The sequence below is a fragment of the Spermophilus citellus genome (genome assembly GCF_964194105.1).
Source record: "Spermophilus citellus genome assembly, chromosome: 1".
Lineage (NCBI taxonomy): Eukaryota > Metazoa > Chordata > Mammalia > Rodentia > Sciuridae > Spermophilus > Spermophilus citellus.
Window position 1 is genome coordinate 58,606,371 of NC_138182.1, and position 15,751 is coordinate 58,622,121.

The 15,751-nt window shown below is 35.1% G+C and overlaps 1 pseudogene across 1 annotated transcript; it reads right to left on the minus strand.

The window, feature by feature from the left end:
- Positions 1-4,731: 4,731 nt before the first annotated feature.
- LOC308632819 lies at positions 4,732-15,532 on the minus strand (annotated as a pseudogene). The gene is made up of 3 exons: positions 15,431-15,532; positions 13,488-13,605; positions 4,732-6,281 (listed from the first exon to the last, which is right to left on the minus strand). The product of its transcript is annotated as an uncharacterized misc_RNA (transcript).
- Between the last annotated feature and the right edge of the window lie 219 nt (positions 15,533-15,751).

The following is a 15,751-nucleotide window of genomic DNA, read 5'->3' on the forward strand; positions in this document are numbered from 1 at the left end:
TCATTTATGACTGTGTGTGTATATCAGCATATGAGTTTATCACTCTTGCTTTTACTAAGAATTTCATTAAAAATAAATCATTTCAAATTTCTTCAAGAACAACAAATTCTTTTAAACAAAACCAAAAATCCGGTATATTAAAAGTTGAATCTTTATCAATTCAATATTCTAGTGGTAGAAAATTAATTGAAGTTTAATGTCTCCATTTAGAGAAGTATATATATACTAATAGCACAATCATAATATTGAAATAATTGCTTTTTTATGTTGTATAAAACTTAACTGAAAACTGTAAGATCAGAAATAGAAGTCATAATTTTACCAGGGTGCTCGCGTGTGTAAAAGTTATTTTATTAGAGTTTCAGAGTCATAAAATACTTATCATGATATAAATGAAGTGGGACAGAAAATTTTGGTTTATGAAGGAATCCATTTTGGGCCCTATCCATGTGTTTTCATAAAGTCAAACATTGCTGGCATGGTGGCACATACTTGTAATCCCAGTGGGTTGAGAGGCTGAGTCAGGAGGATTGAGAGTTCAAACCCAGCTTTAGCAAAAGTGAGGAATAAGCAAATTTCAGTGATACAAAATAGGGCTGGGGATGTGTCTCAGTGGCTGACTGCCCCTGAGTTCAATCTCCAGTACTTCCTCCATCAAAAAAAAAAAAACCTAAAAAATATTATAATGTGAGACCAAAAGCACATAAAATTAACAACATGTAATTATATCTATAATAAAATTAATTAATGTTTTCTTTATAATTCTATTGCTAAATTGTAATCTGAATTATTTTATATTTCTTTTCTTGTAGGTATGTTAGGATGATCATGCTTTCTGTCTACATATTTCACTTTTTGAAGAATTGTATGCAGCGACTCATGCCTGTAACCCTAGCTATTCGTGAATCCTAGGCAGGAAGACTTGAAAGTTCAGACAATTGAGGAGATTCTGACTAAAAATAAAAGGGGATGAGATGAAGCAAAGTGATAGGAATCTTTGATTTCAGACCCTAGAACCATAAACAAAACAAAACAAAACCAAAAAAAAAAAAAACAGGTTTACATTAATAATCTGTTTCTAAACGTTAAAAAACAAAATCCTACAATGTTTAATTTTAAAGACACTAATTTTCAATTTCAAAGTGAATGAATAGAAGTGTGAATATGACAGACGCTGAATGAGATTGGTTCTTGTTCTATAGCTGAATCTGAGATAGTGATTCCTCTTTTAAACTGCTTCCTATCATCAAAGTATGAGCCTCTGACCACACTCTATGCTAATAATAATAGCCTTTCCTTTTGCCCCTAAATTCTCCCAATCAATTCTTCTTTGTCCTTTATAATAACAATTTGCACTTAACATTAAGTTACTGGAAGGTTCTGCAAATGACAACCATGGAAATAACCATCTTCTCTAATCCTTAGCAAGAAGCAGAACTCAAAATGGAATCAGCAGATAAAAGACTGGAAATTTGAGAAGCAAAACTTTATAGTATCATCTCAGCTGATTGCCTCAGGGTTGAACTTTAAAATATTCCTGGGGAGTTTAAAGCTATAAATTTCAAACTCATGGTTTCTCTTTGTATCATAATGAATCAAGATAATAGCTGACACAGCAGTCTAATTTTTCATCATTAGTCCATATGTTACAGAAATGGGTGTTTAATCTTTTTGAAAAGGGACATTTACCTTTGACTAGATTAATTTATTAAATTCCCTTGAAAACTGTAAAACAGAATATTTTACAAGAAAAACAGATTTAAAGAAAATATTGGGCTAGTTAATAGAACTTAGAACTATGAAAATGCTTCTCATAACATGTTAAAGGAGATAAAATTATCTTCTAAAATGACTTTTATTGGTTTTCACATATGCAGTCATCTGTACAAAAATTTTGTCCTCAGTGCTATAAAAATTTAACAAAAAGTAAAGGCAATTGGTACTCATAATTTCAAATCTGATATATTTCTAAAACACCAGTCACAAATTCAATGCATGTGTTGGTTTGTTGGTCTGAGGGAGAGGATGAAATTAGAGAGGAAGATGACCAGAGGCAAATGTGACTCAGAGAAATATAATACAGAAATTCTGACCCAATTTGTCCAGACTCATAATCCTTTTGATTTATACATGATCATTGTATAAAATCTTTACTTAATTTTGATGCCTCCTCAACAGAAGACCCATATAGATTGGAAAAGGACCATTGAAAGTAACTTCTTTCATTACTATGTAAGAAATTCTATCAGAAGGAAGCAAATAAGTCATATTTTCTGTACCGTATGCATTCAACTGTTCCCCTAATCCTGTAGATTTAGTAATTGTTTCATTTTACTTTCTTATTTTATTTAGAATAGCTAGCTACTCTACAGAAAATTGTTTTTCTTCATTTTCACTCTACTGGGCAAAATTCTGTTTAATCCTGGAAATAATTAATCCTTATGATTATAGTTTTTTGTTGCAGATTTAATTAAGCACAGAAAATTCCAAATAGTGAGTGATCTTGGGTTTTTATTTCTTCATATATATATTTACATTTGTATTTTTACATGGAAAATTTTATATTAATGTATCATATAAAGCAAGATGTTTTGAAGCATTTATACATCATGGAATTAATAATCTCAATTTAGGTAAATAGCATATGCATTATCTCTTAGAGTTGTTATTTTCTGGTAAGAATAATTAATATATCCACTTTATTTGCATTTTTCAGAAATACAATATATTATCATTAGCTGTAGTTACTATGTTGATGAATAGATCTCTTAAACATATTCCTCCTATTTCACTACAACTATATATCCTAACTAAAATCCTTTGAATCCTTCTCACCCCTGTGAATGCATTACAATCTGGTAACTGATTTATCCCTGGCTTCTTGGAATCAATGTTTTTATTGTCCACATATGATTTTAATTGTGTTCCTGATTTATTTCACTTTTCCTAATGTCTGCCATTCATTTGAGATGACAAAATTTCCTTCTATTTTGTGGCTGAATAACATTACATTGTATATATAAACCATATTTTTCTTTTCCTTTTATTCATTGATGAACACTTTCTTTGATTCCATTAATAATGCTAAAATACACATGGGATTGTAGATATCCCCTCCCTCCACATACCAATTTTATTTCTTTGGATATATACTCAGTAGATGGATTTCTAAATTGTTGTGGTAGTACAATTTTTAAATTTTTGAGCTATCTCCATATTTTTTTCCATGATGTATGTGCCAATTTTCATTGCCATCAACAGTGTGTAAGTGATCCCTTTTCATTTTCTACCACTCAACTACATTTCCAGTCTACTCTAAAATTTCTATTTTGAAACAGAGTTTTGCTAAATTGCCTACGTTGGCCTCAAATTTGTAATGCTCCTGCCTCAGACTCCAGAGTATCTTGGATTAGAGGTGTGCACCACCACAGTAGGCAAATATTATCTTTTCTTTATATCCTGAATAATACTTACTATATTTTGTATTTTTTGTTAGTGACCATTTTAACAGGTACAAAGTGATCTTCAAACTAGAATTTTGAGGTGAAACTCCATTTATGCTTCTGCAACCAGGTCAGTGCTACACAATCTGCAGGTCTCTGCAGCTCATAAGTGTTGCAGCTCTTAATGGTAGGTCATGCCCTCCAGTATTGCAGCAGACCCAGCAGCTCATCTTCTTTCTGGGTTCTTGACTTGTGAATTCAAAGAATGAAATCCATAGAAATCAAAGAGTGAGTATAATGGTTGGATATATTGAAGAACAGAAAAAGAACTCTTGAAATATAAGAGGGGACCCAATATCAGGTTTTCTTCTTCTGAGTATTCTATTTTAGGGGGTTTATAGCACTTGGTTCACTACTATTGGTACAAATTTATGAAAATTAGGGCTTGGAGCTTTACTAACACTGTTGGTCGAATCTTGAGTCTCAACTTTCATTCAAGTCTGTCCCCCTTCCATTTTCTCAAGGCTGGTCAGGAAATGGGAGGTTGAGGTCTTGGGCTCCATATCCATTTTAGGCCTATCCCTAAAGGATCACAGGTCTGCAGGTGTGCCTGTGTGCTAGCTCACCACACCTCAGGCTCTCTGGGCCTGTATTGCAGGCTCCATGTAGTTTTAGGACCTGCTTGCCAGTGTGTGCTCTGACCTACACAGGCTGCCACTGCACTGAACCATATTCCACTATTGGGCTACCACTTCTGAACAGGTACCAGTAAGCCAGATGCAAGGCTTGGCAACTGGAGAGCCATGTGAATATCACATTGTGGTTTTTTTTTTTTTTTTTTTGATTCCCAGATGATTAGTGATTCTGAATTTTTTTTCATATATTGTTGGACTACTTGCTTTATTTACTTATTTATAAATATCTGTCCGCGTTCTTTGGCTAGTGCTTTTATTTGCATTTTTTTCATTTCTCATTCCTCTGGCTATCGATCAATCTGTTAATTGCTCTCATTGGATCTGCAGAATTTTATTTTATTTCTTATGATCCTTTTTTTGATTTTTAAAATTTTTTTTGCCTGTGCTTCTGGAATTATACCAATAAGTCATTTTCCATAACAGTATAAAGCTTTTTGCACTGTTATCTTTTAGTAATTTTATTTGTTTTTAACCAATTTTAGATTGATTCTTATATATGATATGCTAGTATAACTTTATTCTTTTGCATATGGATATTAGTTTTTTTAAATATGATTTTTTTGAAAAGTTAAAAAAAAAGTTAAAAATTCCTTAATTTTTTATTCCTGGTACCACTACCACAATTTACCGGGCAATATACCTGATGTAATGAAAAGAAAAAGAAAAAGAAAAAGACAAAGCTACAACAGATAAAAGACCTCAGGAATGTACATCTAATTGACACTACATTGCATTAATCAATAGCTGCACTTTTTGCAAACTGTGGCTATGATAGTCCGGAACAAGAAGGGTTTCCTGTTTAAGCTGCAGTAACTTTTCTGACTATGGATCATTGTTCCTTCTGTGGCAGATTTTTACAGTTCCTCTAATGCATTTGGGACGACTGTATCAAAGTAACCTGCAGCTTTCCTGACAACTCCTCGCTCTCTCTCCTGCTAAGAACTTAGCCCTTTTCTGCTATTTTTAAAACCTTCTGCTACCATATCCACCACTTCCACCACCAGATCCATAACCACCACCAGATCCATAACCACCACCATACGGACTGCCACAGCTTGTTCCACCCAAACTGCCCCCCTTCATGGGTCCATAATTTGATTGCTGTTGTCCACTGTAATTTCCAAAATCATTATAGTTCCCACCACCACCATAGTTCCCACCACCAAAATTTCCTCCTTCATTGTAACCATCATAACCTCCTCCACCACCATATCCACCACCTTGGTTTCCATATCCTGGTACACCACCACCATAATCTCCTCTACTACTATAACCAGGACCACCACCATAGTTGCCACCATCACCTCCAAATCCATTATATCCACTATCACCTCCTCCGTAACTACCTCTGCTGCCACAACCTCCACCACCATAGCCTCCTTTTCCACCAAAGTTTCCCCCACGGCCAAAGTTAACTCCACCACCTCCAAAGTTTTCTCCACGACCCATAAAGTTGCCAGATCCACCTCCACGACCTCTTTGTGATCCAGCAGACTGCATCTCTTGTTCAGAAAGGGCCTTTTCCACTTCACAATTATGCACATTAATAGTGTGGTATTTCTGAAAAACAATTTTGTCAACTGTATCATGATCATCAAAAGTTACACAAGCAATTCCTCTCTTTTTCCCACTCTGCCTGTCTTCCATAACTTCTATGGTTTCAATCTTGCCATACTTTTCAAAGTAATCTCTCAAATTATATTCTTCTGTATCTTCTTTAATACCACCAAAAAATTTTTCTACACTGTTAAACGCTTTTCAGAATCCTCTCTAGAAACAGCTCTCTTTGGTTCCACTACACGCCCATCAACCTTGTGTGGCAAAGCACACATTGCTGCATCCACCTCTTCAACACAAGAGTAAGTCACAAAACCAAAGTCCCTGGAACGTTTTGTTTGGGGGTCTCTCATTACCACACAATCTGTGAGTGTGCCCCATTTCTCAAAATGTTCTCTTAAACTATCATCTGTAGTTTCAAAGCTAAAACCACCAATAAACAGCTTCCTCAATTGCTCTGGTTCCTTTGGATCATGGCCCTCGAGGCCATCTACGGCATTTCTACCGGGCCACCTCCTGACTGCTCATCCAATCCCGCGCTCCTTCCCAGTGGCGCAGAGAGGCAGCGGCCATTGCAGGCCAATGCCTAAATATGATTATTTAAAAAGAGATTTTTTTTCTGTCCCATTGCATGTCTCTGGCATCTTTTTCAGAGATTCATTGACTCCAAATTCATTCTGGGTTCCTTGTTCTGTTCCATTGAACTATATATCTGTCTTAATGCCAGTGTCATGCTGTTATGTGTGAATAGATAAAATTGGTTTATCAATACAGGCAGAAGATTACATTAAAACAACAATTTTTTTTCAATTATATGCAACAAATACTCTTAAATAGATTATATGTTAGGTTATAAAACAAGACTCAGCAAATGTAAGAAAATTGAAAACACTTAAAGTAATATTGCTAATCTGCATGGTAAGACAAATGAAGAAAAAAAAAAAAACAATAACAAGAAGAAAATTGGAAAATATGAGTGGAAATTTCAACAGCATATTCCTGAAAAACAATGAATCAAAGAAGAACTAAATGAAGAGAATTTGCAAAGCAGGTTTGCTAGTTACCAATCCCAAGAGAAGACTCTTATAGCATGGAATAGCAAAGATTATCTCTATTTCAACTATCAGAAAAAAGGAGCACATATATTTATGCTTATTTCATTCAGGGTTACAGTTTATGCCCAGCATGTACTACTTTCCCATTTATCTGAATCCAGTAAGACAGAGTATGCTCACATCAAGTTATACAAATTGTGTTTATTACATACTAACTGGTTCTATTACAAAGACTGAATCAAAATTTGTTACAATGGTAAAAGAAGGGACAGAAATATCAGATCAATATAAGTTGTTCATCCAAGTCTCAAGAAAATCACTAAAAGTATTGAGAGGCTTGATACTCATGTTCTACTTTGCAATACAGAAGTAAGATTCTGAGAGATATCCATCCCTGAGGTATATATTTCAAGGTCATGTGACACACTGGGAAAATATTTGAAGGGCTTCCTGCTCACAGTGGAGTCAAAAGTTTGGGCAGCTCTAGTCTGTTTTCTTTCTAACTTAAGATGATAGATGCCTTAGAAGTTACAAATCATGGTCTGGGTCTTTTCACGCAGTTTTATCATATGATATTGGCTTTCAATACTTTGTTATTCTTGATAACTATTCACCATAAAGTGGAAAGAACTAGCCAATCCATGGACACCCAGAGAATTATACTGAAGAAATGAGAAAATATCTTTTGACAAATTAAAATAGAAACACACCATATAAAAACTTATGTGACACACTAAAACAGTTCTAAAAGGAAAGTATACAGCAGTAAATACTTAAATTAATACTAAAGAAAGATATCAAGTAAATAACTTATGTTATACCTCAAAGAACCAGAAAAAGAACAATTAAAGATGAAAAACAAAAGATGGAGAAATAATAATAAATATTGTTGCAAAAAATAAATAAATTAAAGATCAATGACACTGAATTGTTTTTTAGTAAAATAAATGAAATTCACAAACTTTAACCTACTCTAAGAAGAAAGAAGTATCAAATAAATAACCTTTAAAATGAAAGAGGAGACAAACATTATTTCACCTGATACCACAGGAACCAAATGGATCAATGCAAAGAAATTGAATACCCTAGAAGAAATGTGCAAGTATCTAGAAACTTAAGTTATCCAAACTAAATAATGAATAAAAAATCTAAACAGACCTACCATGAAATTGAATCGATAATGATGACGATAATGATGACGATGATGATGATGATGATAAGAAGAAGAAGAAGAAGAAGAAGAAGAAGAAGGAGGAGGAGGAGGAGGAGGAGGAGGAGGAGGAGGAGGAGGAGGAGGAGGAGAACAGCAAAAACAATAAAAACAACTTCTAGTGAAAAAGAAGATGGGACATGATGTGATGGCATGAGTATTGAATGCTATCAAATATTTGAAGTATAACACCAATGGTGATCATACTCTCCAAAAAGCTCAAATGGCTGGATCACTTGTAAACCCTTTTTAAGAAGCAAAGATTCCATTGATATCAAAGTCAGATGATGTTTTATAAGAAAATCACTGCCCAACAACCTTAATGAGCATAGGTTCAAAAGTCCTTAACAAAACACTGGCAGAAAATTTCAATACCACATTAAAAGTATCCTATACCATGATCCAGAATAATTCAACATAAACAATTGTTTTAATTAGCTTTTCCATCACTGTGACCAAAAGATCTGACAAGAATATAAAAGCTAAGGAAATTTGATTTGTGCTTGTGGTTTGCCAGGTCTCAGGCATAGTCAGCTGATTCCATAGCTCTGGATTCTAGGTGAAGGGCAGAAAGGCATAGTGATAGAAAGAAGCTTAAAACATTACAATAAGAAAAAAAGAGAGAACTCTGCTCACCCGGGACAAAATAAATCCCAAAGTCAGCCATGTTCTATTTACCTTCAGTTATCACCAGTGAATCCATGAGTGGAGTAAGCCTGCTGCTTAGTTTATAGCTCTCATGATCTAATAATTTCACTTCTGAATATTCTTGCATTGTATCACAAATGAGTTTTAGGGGGATACCTCATAATAAAACCACAACATTCTGCCCTTGTGCCCCAAAAGATCATGCTCATCTTACAATGCAAAATTCATCTAGTCTAAGAGTCCCCACAGTTTGAACAGTTCCAAGCACTGCCCCAAATCTAGTTCACATTCAAAGTCTCTGAGACTCAAGGCAAACTCTTCATTGTTTTCCCCTATACAGATCAAAAACAAGTTACATATGTCCAATATATGAAGTCACAGAGTAAATATTTTCATTCCAAAAGTGAGAAATAGGGTCATAGATAGAAGAGATGAAAGAAGAACAAAATCCAAATGGGGAAACAAGTCTTGTAGCTCCACAGCCAGCATCTGGGGCACAGGGCATCCTAATGATCTCCCCAAAGGGCTTCTGCAGCTATATCCATATGGCTTTGCTGGTTACCACCCACATGGCCTATTTCTTGAAATTGTCTTTGCTCAATTCTTGTAGCATTCATTGTCAGATGACCCATGTTACTGGCATCTCTTAATAATGGGGTTTCTCCACTTGCAGTTTTAGTTTTCTTCTCACATCTCCACAAATTGTCCACTTAGGGGCTACCTGCAGTAATGTTGACCATGCTATTCTTTAGTTGTCCCACCCAATAGTTTCTTTGAAACTTGTGGTAAATACTTCTATGATCCAAACACCAGAACACTGAATTCCTGCAGAATCAGCACCATGTGGTTGACACCAAGTTCTGCTACCATGTCAAATAGTAGCCAAGCTTTCTGATACTATGGTTGCAGCAGCTTCTGACTACCTGGACTGCTGAACCCGATGAAAAACTTCCTAGACACCCCCACACCCTTGTAAAAACAGTTCCTCCATAGTTTCAAAGGAATTTTGCTTTTAAACCATTTAATCTAAGATATAGGTGTGATCTTTCCAATCCCAGGATGCCCTCAAGATATCTTTCTTATTGTTTTAGGACACAGTACTTTGCATTTCTTAAGTAGCTATAATCTCTTTGACAATCATAACTTCTTTAGATTTAATTTTACTCTCAGTTTTAAGGCCAAACTGCAGGTTTTTCAGATCTTTATGCTCTGCTTTTTGCTCCTGATTATCATGATAAACTTGGCTAAGTTGCTAGCAATAACCATGCCACCCCCAAGAATATGATGCCCTAAAATTTCCACTGCCTGATTAATTTGTCACCTTGAAATTAATTATCAGAGAAAGTCTCAGAACATGACAAAATATATCCAATTTCATTGCCAGAGCATAACATAAATGTCCTCTAGTGTTATTTTAAAAAGAGTACCATTCTTCCTCTGAAAATTTATGTGCTCTGTCTTTACTGTCTGCAAACCAGTTTAGTCTTCTGAATCACATGGCCATTTTGGTCTTCATAAAGATCCTATTTCTAGGTACCTATTTCTATTTTAGTCCATCGGTTGGGGGGGTTATTTTTGTTATTGTTGTTGCTGTGGCCAAAATACCTGACAAGAATAACCTAAAAGAAGAAAAGTTGATTTCATTTCATGGTTACAAAAGTCTCAGTTCCTAGACAAGTGATGCCACAGCATAGCTCTGGTTCTAAGGTGAGGCAGAAGGCCACAAGAGAAGTTTGTGGCAGAGAAAAGCAGCTCAGGACATGGTAACAAGGAAGCAGAGAGATAACTCTGCTCATCAGGGAAAAAATATAAATGTAAAATCATACCCCCAGTAACCTAGTTTCACTGGCCACACACTACCTGCTTACAATCATCACCCAGCTAATTTAGTATAAATTATGAAGCAAACGAACAGACATTCAGCCAGCCACTGATGCACACAAGCTGGAGAGCCTAAGAAGACCTGGAGTGACATCCCATCACTGTCATTGTTTGCCTGATCCTCTACATGGTCAAACTCTACAGCCACATCTTAACCCTGGTGAAAGCCACAACTTCTCTCTATGAGATCCCCTCCTCAACTGACCAACCATCAACTCCACCCCAGGAGAAGCCTACATTGGTTCCAGATCTGATCATCACAGTCTTAGTGTGTGTGCATCTCCTGAACTTAAACCCCAAGGCTTGAGACTTTTGATCTGACACTTGAACTTAGTATGCAGAGGGAATGTCTGTTATGAGCCTGTCATGATTAAGTGTGTTTGCAGTGCTTAGAATTAATTAATCTAGAATTGTTTGCTGTGAATTAATTTATCTAGAATGGTTTGCTGTGTATTAATTTATCTAGAATGGTTTGCTGTGAGTTGATTATGTCTATTTCAGTGCCTAACATTAAGAATTGTCGTTTTCTTGATTAAGAACCTATAGAGTGAAGTTGTATTGAGTGATTTGAGTGACTAAAGCATTGTAAAGTGCAGAAATTCATAGACATTTTTTATTTCTCCCCCTGAACAATGTAAGTCACACCTTTTGCCCATGGCGACAGGTTGGGAGATTGGGTGACTTACGTAGTTCTATTATGTTTTGTTTTGTTTTTATCTACAATTCTGCATTAATTTTCTCAATTATGGTTTAACCAAATAGAACATTTGATTGAATTACAATGATGATAAGAAATTTTAATCCAACTTATAGGGTCAGATATTGACATACTTTAATAGAAATTTAGCTTAATTTTAAACATATATGTGAATATTTATGGAACCAAATTCATCAATCTCTCCCATTTCAACAGCTGACATCCTTTATGGGTTTAGAGGCATAGCTCAACACATATTTTATGACTATGGAGAAGAATTTCACACAAACTAATAGAAAAATAACTTATCCCAAGATGACATATAACAGTTTCTATTGTCCAAAAAATCCACATTTTAGTTATACAAATCTTTGTTTTTATGATTTCTAATGGGTCCTTTTGGGAAGGAAGTCACTTCCATTTCTCCATTTTTAGTAATTATTCATGGACACTTTGGGTTGGCAGTTTCCCTTTTCTATCTACTCTACTATAGGTAAGTCTCAGATGAAAACAAATTCTGTAGTCCACCCACTAAGGAACTCAAGTATAAAAATCAGTATGGGCCCAACTATAGGAAAATAATTGGTTTTGGCTGCCTGCCTGACCTTTCTACAGAATGTATCAGACTTAAATAGGGCTCCACCATTTTGGGGCTTATTACAAGTGAATTGGAGTTTTTCTCATGTCCTGAGAATTATCCAGCTTTAGTTAAAACAAATGTACTCTGCTACTTTATTTTTTAATTTGTAGACTTTGATCAGTAGTGATATGCTAGCTGCCTCATTATTAGAAAATAATGCAATGTTGTTTCCACTAGCAAACACCATTTGTCAATTACATTTGTTATTGTTTCTCATGGAAAATAACTTCTGGTTACTGTGGATTGATGTAAAAACCACACACCATGTCCAAGTAGCTTGGGAAATAAAACATATCAGTACACTATATTCAATGGCTGTTTAAAAATAAAAAATAGCTCATATTATTCTGCAATGTCATGATAAATGGGTATGGTTTCAGAAAACATAATGTATTACTTTGTATAATTCATATAGATATAATAAATTAAGGATTATAAGTTTTTTAAAATATGCTCTTCTAGTAGTAGTTTACATTTAATTACTCTACAAAGACAAATCATTGTTGAAAAATCTGCTTTTTTATGGTTTAACACCTATACAATTTAGAGCTCTAGAAGTAATTGAAATTATCTCTTTTAGTCACAAATACAAAATTTGAACTTTTTTTTTTACATTGAGAATTACCAAGGATATGTCTTGAAATACCATTATAGAGAATGATTGAAAAATACATAAAGTATAATTAGTTAATAAAAATATAAAATGATAGCAGATAAACTATTATCACTTTCCTGAATATGTCTCTGTCAGTAGTGTCATAGCTTTCTTTGATATTAGCATATACTTCTTTCTTAAATTAGAAGCAAACAGAACATACAGCTTAAAGTTTTAGAGTTTGGATCATATTAGCTTCTTATTGAATCCTAATAATATTGTTATAATTAACACTGTTTTTTAACTTCCTGATATTTAAGATAGGTTTTTTGACAATTTTTAAAAACTATGAAAATAGTATTTTTAAGAACAGACCTATGATTAATTGTTGACAATTGGGATGTTAAATTAAGTCTGTGGAACACTTTTCTTTAAAAATAAACTTTGTTACTTTTATAGGTGGGATTGAAACTTAATGATCTTTAAAAATAAATAAAAACAATTTAAATATACATGCATATTTAAGGACTGTTTTTTTCTTGCAAACTTAATGGAATTAAACTCACTTAAGAACTAAATATACAAAACATGGCGGCCAGAAGGGAGTGAGCCGCGCCATGCCCCTCGCCACTGCACCCACAGATCTCCTCTTGTGGGAATACAGCATCTCAGACAGTGTTAGAAGACCCCTATCCAGCTGCTTTCCTCAGACATCACCAGCACTGTGACCCCATGTAGAGCTCCAGGCCTCAGTGTTCGAGTAGGATGCCCAGGATTGGAGCAGGACCCAAAGCCTGAAGTTCTAGCCCATGCAAGACGCAGCAAGCACCTTAGCAGAATCACCTATCAACACATCTGCAGATCGCCAAGACTTCAATCCACTCCAAAGCAAGTCACTCAGCTGCTACCTACCCATAGCACAACACCATCTCCCGGGCTCCCCCCACTTCACCAGACACCCCAGCACTGAAAGCAGACCACCGCCATCTTGACTTAACATTCTCTCCATTTAGCTGGGGGCAGTTCCCAGATGGCAGCTCCAGTGGCCAGGTACTAGGTTTCCAACCTTTCCCCCTCCACAGTGGCAGTAACCCAACATGGTAGCTGCCCAACAGAGGTGTGCACTGCAACCTGGGAGCTGTCCATGGGAGCCAGGGTTTGAGAGTTTCCTCAATTGGGAAATGCTAGGGAAGAGGGAGAGATTAGGAACTGGAAAATCTCCAGTTAGAGAGGGAGATAGTACCCGGGGCTCAAGTCATATGAGCAAGTGGTTCCAAAAAGAGACCCATGAGGTACAGTCTTTCTGCAAGGACTGTAGGTGCCACTCCCCACATCCAGGTGCCCTGAGCCAGGACCAGTCTTCCCACCCTGGTTACCTCCACCAACTGAGGGCAGAGACACCAGCTTACAACAGAAGACTCTACCTAATGGATGAGAAGAGAAGCAGGAAAGATTTGGATCTTTAAACTAGACACAACCCTGGTTTCTTCCTTCAAGTTTTTTGTTTGTTTGTTTGTTTTTTCTCTTCTACCACTCCATCCTCCAGCTCTCACATCCCAAATATATGTGAAACAAAGAACTTTGCATAAAACAGGACTTTGAGAACAGAGTCAACTGAATAATATAATATAGAGGTGTTGTATATGCTTTTTTTTCTTTTCCTTTTTATTATTTCATTTTCCTTTCCCCTCTATATTTTACTGTTTTAACATCTGTATTTTTCTAAATACATATGTGTGTTTGTTTTATGTACTCTACTGTCATTCCACATACTGGCCTACCCTAAATTACTTCCTGTCTATTCTCTTGCTACTAACCCTCTTCACTAGATTTCTCCTTCATACTACCCAAGAAATATTAACTCTATATAGTCACATCCTATATCCTCAGCATGTCGTCCTAAGCCCCACTCCCAGTTTATTGTCCACTGTCAGAAACTGTAAACCTTTTTACAAAACTATTGATTCTATTTTAGATAATAATTGCATCCAGTATTTCTGTACATGGAGACTAAACTGTAAATGTCTTAATAACAACAAATTGTTCATAGGTGGTATATTGTTGATATTGGGATCTGTGAACATTGTCCTTCCCCACAAAGAAGAGGTCTTGGAACCCTCTAAGAGCACTACAAACCTATAGGGTAAAAACAAAAACAATCTAGACCCACAGAGCTAGAAAGGAAGACACAAGAGCAACATGAAAAGACAAGGAAAGAAAGTGCCCCAAACAAATGAAAACTCCACATCATTAGAATCATTGGAAGCCACAGCACAAGATATGATAGAGAAGGAGTTTAGAATGTGCATAGTTAAAATGTTCTGTGAATGCAAGGTAAATATAATAGAGCAAATAAAGGCAGTGAAAGATCACTTTGACAAGGAGCTACATAAACAAACCCAGGAAGCAAAAGATCACCTCAAAGGGAGATAGAGGTTCTAAAAAAAAGTCCTTGAAATGAAAGAAATAATAAACCTAATTAAAAGTTCACCAACAGAGTAGAGCACTTAGTAGATAGGATATAAGAAAATAAAGACAAAATATATAATCTTTAAGAGAATATAAACCACACAGTTATAATGGTAAGAAACTATAAGCAGAACATTCAAGAAATATGGGATAGCATAAAAAGACCAAATTTAACTGTTATTGAGATAGAGGAAGGCATAGAGTTCCAAATCAAAGAATGAACAATCTATTCAATGAAATAATATCAGAAAATTTTCCAAACACTAATGATGAATTGGAAATCCAAATTCAAGAAGCCTATAGGATGCCGAATGTACACAATTAAAACAGATCCACAACAAGACACATTATAATGAAAATTCCCAAAATACAGAATAAGGAAAGAATTTTAAAAGCCACAGAAGAAAGGAATTAGATTACATATATGGGAAATCCAATTAGGATAATGGCAAATTTTTCAACACAGACCCTGAAAGCTAGAAGATCCTAGAACAACATATATCAAGCTCTGAAAGAAAATGGGTGCCAACAAAGAATCTTGTATCCAGCAAAATTAATCTTTAGAATTGAAGATGAAATAAAAACATTCCATGATAAAAAAAATAAAAAATTTATAGCTAGAAAACCAGCACTACAAAACATCCTTGGTAAAATATTCCATAAAGAAGAAACAAAAAACAACAATGAAAATCAGCAGAGGGACATAGTACTCTAAAAGAAAAACTAATCAAAGAAGAAAATCAAGTTAAATAAGAAAAATAAAAAATATGGCAGGGAATACAAACCATGTCTCAATAATAACTTTGAATGTTAATGGATTAAACTCACCAACCAAAAGACATAGGCTAGCAGATTGGATTT